General features: G+C 46.6%; 1 pseudogene across 1 annotated transcript; it reads left to right on the forward strand.

Annotated features, from left to right (window-relative positions):
• Positions 1-948: 948 nt before the first annotated feature.
• LOC147959478 (vacuolar-sorting receptor 4-like) lies at positions 949-3,281 on the forward strand (annotated as a pseudogene). Its single transcript, XR_015609895.1, has 5 exons — positions 949-1,059; positions 1,178-1,638; positions 1,728-1,811; positions 1,889-2,555; positions 2,631-3,281. The product of XR_015609895.1 is annotated as a vacuolar-sorting receptor 4-like (transcript).
• Positions 3,282-4,895: the final 1,614 nt, after the last annotated feature.

Raw genomic sequence — 4,895 nt, forward strand, 5'->3', positions numbered from 1 at the left:
TATTCTGATCATGGCGCCCTATATAGGCCCGATGAGACGTTCCCGAACTCCGAAAACACAAAAAAAGAAAAGCCCGATTGGCCCATTCCCAACCCCACCCACCTCCCGCATCACCTCTGTCGGATCTCCCGACACCTCCCGCCGCCGTCCCTGGCTCCAGCGCGCTTCTTCCCTCTGACCGGCGTCGCCGCCGCACTTCCTTCCACACGGCCGGCGCCCCTCTCGCCGGAGCGCCACCTCCCCATCCGCCGGCGCTCCTCCTCCGACTCCAGCCTGATCCACCCTGATGCGCGTGACCCACCGGGCGCCGCACCTGCATCTCGCCGCCCCGCTCCCTGGCCACCGGAGCGCCATCCTCCCCACTCCACCGCTGCCACCCTGCTCCTGGCCGAAACCCACGACGCCCCGTCTCTCCTCCCTGGACCGTTGTTGCGCGCCGCCGATGCGGGACACCTCCCCGATGCGCTGCCGCCGTGCCGTGGATGACCACGAGCGACCTTCTTCCACCTCTCCAAGCGCCGCCATTCGGGACGCCACACACTCAGGCTCCCCTACCGTCGCGAACTTCTTGCTCCTGCCACCACGAGCTTCTCCCCCCTGCCGCCGCGTCCTTCTTCCACGCACTCAGAACTTGGCCATTTTTGGACGAGGAATCAAGATCACCCCTGCTGCCCTGTTTGGATCTACTCGGTTGCTGGTGTTTTCTTCGAGGCTACTCACACCCAAGCTCCCACTAGCTACGGCAATCTCATTCCCGCAGCGGATGTCGCCGACCTCGACTAGTGGTTGTCGGATTTTGTGTTTCTTATGTACAAAACTGATGCATTTCTTCTCTTGTTTCTGAAGTTTTCTTAACTGAACTTTACTGTGTCGACTGATTGAACTGCACAGAACTTAACTGTCTAGGCTGCAAGGGTGTCAAGCGAAGGTGGCTCGAGCCGGCGGGAGATGCAGCAGTTCGATGCAGCCCCTCCATGCCGTTCAACTCATGCAACCAGCTGGCTCAAAGCCAATAGTGAGCTCCTACTTCGACTCACTGCCCAAATAGCTTCTGGGCATGTGTCGATGTGTGGTTGAAGCTCTTTCTTTCTCTCCATAGTCTCATGTGCTGATGATGCCCTCTCAGTCTCTCTTATCTCAGTTTGGCACACCCAAAAAATGATTTTGTTACTCTCAGTTTGGCACGCCATTGCTGGTTGAGGAAGCTTTCTCTGGTACCTGTCATGGCAAGAGCTTGAGACGATGTGGTTGGGCGTGCAGGTACTGCATGCCGGACCCAGAGGAGGACTTCGGGGAGGGGTACGAGGGGAAGCAGGTGGTGGTGGACAACCTGCGGCAGCTATGCGTGCACCGGGTGGCCAACAAGAGCGGGCAGCCGTGGGCGTGGTGGGACTTCACCATGGACTACAAGCTGCGGTGCTCCATGAAGGAGAAGAAGTACAGCAAGGCGTGCGCTGAGGAGGTGGTGGCCTCGCTCGGGCTGTCGCTGGAGAAGGTGCTGGCGTGCATGGGCGACCCCGACACTGATGCTGACAATGCCGTGTTGTCCAAGGAGCAGGAGGACCGGATCGGGCGCGGGTCGCGCGGGGGACGTCACCATCCTGCCCACGCTCGTCATACACGACGTCCAGTATAGATGTGGGTTTGCCCGTTGGCCGTTGCTGCGCCGTCTGTTTCATTTCTCTGGCGACGGAAGAACTGACATGATGTGTGGTGTGTGCGTGCAGGGAAGCTGGAGAGGACGGCGGTGCTCAAGGCCGCGTGCGTCAGCTTCAAGGAGGGGACCGAGCCGCAAGTCTGCCTGAGCCATGGTGAGCACCAAGGCCTTCATTTTCGACGACAAGAAGGGTGAATCGACGATGAACTTCTGATGAGCTTTTCTCTGCAGACATGGAGACGAATGAGTGCCTGCACCAGAACGGCGGGTGCTGGAGGGACGAGGCGATGAACATGACGGTGTGCAGGGACACGTAGCGGGGCAGGGTGTGCGAGTGCCCCATGGTGAACGGCGTCCGCTACGACGATGACGGGTACACCCACTGCAAAGGTACCTACCTGCATTTTTCTCCTCTCGATAGCACTAGGGAAACTGTGCTGGAGGTTCACTCATAGTACCATGTGCTGATGCTTAGCCAGAAAGCCAATCTTTATGTATTCTGAATGTGAACCGGGTGCACTCTATGTGTTTGCTATTATGCGTGCTAGAACTGAAGCATTTTTTTGATTAGCTCTTTTTTTGTTCTGATGAAGCAAGTACTAGTTGCTCCTGCCATGCTACCTTTGGTCGAGAGCACATAGCTCAGTAGACAGAGCTTGACAAGATAGAAATGCAACATGTGGTGCAGAGAAGGCCACATTTCTCATGCGGCACACATTTTCTTTTTTTCTTTTTGTATGTAAAAAGGGTGTTTAGGCTTACCACCACATTTAGGGATCCATTTTCGGTCTCCTCCACCATGCTCCTGCAGGTCGACTGCATCGCCGCACGAAGTTCACAGGCCATAGCTACGGACGGACGAAATTCCAACTGTACTGCAACCCCTCAGGATCCACAGGTAAAATGATCCACAAGCTACCATTTGCTGCAGCGAAGTGTCCATGCCTGATCTTTGTTGGGTTTTGTTTTTCAGTGGCCAAAGATGGCGATCCACAGTTGTTCGGTGTAATGCCTAAGGAGAAAACAATGTCTCTCTCACTTTTGTTTTTCGAAAGACCTACCTATCATCTTGCCGCTGCTGCGTTAGAGTGGCTCCATCTGCAGATGGGGGAGGTCTCGACCTACAGCTGGGAGAATTCTCGACCTGCACCTGGTCGCGCGTGCCACTGCAACTTAGGTCCACCACCTACAGCCGGCGCCGCAGTGCCTCAACCATTCAACTATGCCACCTCAGCAGTTCAATATATATTGGAGAAGAAGAAAAAACAACAGTAGGTTCAAATGTTGTGTTTTGTGATTGTTGTAGACTTGCAGCAAATTAGAGGTGGTCTCAAAGAAAAAAATTGTTCCCTTTGATGGAGCACCTGGCCGTTCCATTTGTTTTGTTTTGTTTTGCAAATTGCTAGTTGGCCGTATAGCTTCAGTAGTGGTATAATGCTTTAGGTTCCTGACTATTGGTCTTGATGTTTGGCCGTACTTGAGGTTCCATGCTTGAGGTTGAGCTCGGTAATGTATACGGGAGCAGTTTGGATTTGGTATTTTTTCTGTAGTTTGGCACCGTGTTATATGTATTTTAAAAGTGCACAAAAAATAGCACTTCATTCAAAATTGGTTGTGCAAAGTGCGCATGCTCCATGGGTGCTTGTTGTAATCCAAAAATTCATTGAAAACAAATAAAGTTTTTATGTTTAAAAAATCCTTGGAAAGCAAAATGGAATTCAACAAAACAAAAAATGCTAGCGAGTTCTTTGCAAAAACCACATGAAGTTCAATAAGTATAATTTTAGAGGTTCAAGTAATATGAGAACGCTGGAAGTTTGTAGAAGAAAAATGTCGGTGGTGCAGTTGTTGTCAGCTACATTGGTCGGAGCCCCTACTCCTCCACGAATCTGGACAATCGCGCACTGCCGGCATGGATCCGCACTAAGAGGTTGAGATTAAAAGAACAGAGATTATAATTTATAGTGTGTGTTTTTATTAGAAGAAAAATAAAAGAGAAGTTCAGTTTTTAACGTTGACACTGTTCAACATGCAAACCAATTGAAAGACTATACAGGTTCGCCTACCAAAATGCCCAACATTTCTTGTGGAAAAAATTTCACTCTATTTTTAAAAAGAGTGAAATATAGTGCAGTTTAAAAAGTTTTTTAAAAAGAAAAATTTTCCTGTTTCTAAAAAACCTAGAAGCTCAATTAAAATACCGGAGCGGTTCAGTGTTTATAAGAAAACCTGGATTTCTTCGTTCATAAAAAATAAAACCCAAGAAGTTCAAATTAAGATAACAGAGAAGTTTGATGGTTATATACTATGAAGAAAAACAAAGCTTCAACTATAATAGTGTTAACTTGAGAAGTTCAAATTTCATAAAATAGAGAGTTCAAAGAAAATGTTATCGTTGTACTAAAAATAATCCCATGAATTTTCCTGTTATTGAAAAATGATAACCAAAAAGTTCAAACTAAAATAACAAAGTCATTCAATATATGTACTAGAAAACATTTTTTCATGGTTTTAAATAACTCTGAGAAGGTCAAATTAAAATAACAAAGCAATTCAAAAAGATTTTTTTTTAAAAAGATTTTCTCCTTTTCTATGAAAAACCTAGAAGTTCAAATTTATAAAATGATGTGGTTCTATGTTTATTTACAAAAAAATCCATGTTACCAAATAATAAAGCCAAGACGTTCACTTTAAAGAAACGAAGGGTCTGATGTATACAAAAAAATCAGATTCTTCTCATTTCAAGTCTTAGCATGTTCAAAACAAGTCTTAGCATGTTCAAAAAATGCTCTCAACTAGTCATGATTTGTTAAAGAAAATCCTTTCCAATGCTATCATTTGCTCAAATTCGACGAGTGCTTTGGGAGTTAAGGACAACTTTTTTACAGAGAAGTTCAAATTAAAAATGGCCAGAAGTTCACGTGCTGCATGGTGTGTGTTTTCATATGAGAAAATAGAATAAAAAGTTAAAGTATAAAAATTTCACTGCTAGAAGTTCAGGTGCTCAGCTTGGGGAAGTTAAAAAACTTCTTGTGAGTGAGGCAATCGGCACTATATATCAGTTGTGCAACTCTGCTGAACGGGTGAGAAATTACGAACAAAAAAACATGGTAGAAGTTCAAGTGAAAACAGCGGGAAGTGCGATGATTATAGAAAACTTAGATTTTTCTCGTTATTAAAGAATGAAAAAAAGAAGTTCAAAAATAAAACAACAAGAAGTTCAACTTTTAAAAATTGA

Source organism: Triticum urartu, chromosome 7A (assembly GCF_056163025.1).
Source record: "Triticum urartu cultivar PI428250 chromosome 7A, HENAU_Tu73, whole genome shotgun sequence".
In the NCBI taxonomy this organism is placed as follows: Eukaryota; Viridiplantae; Streptophyta; class Magnoliopsida; order Poales; family Poaceae; genus Triticum; species Triticum urartu.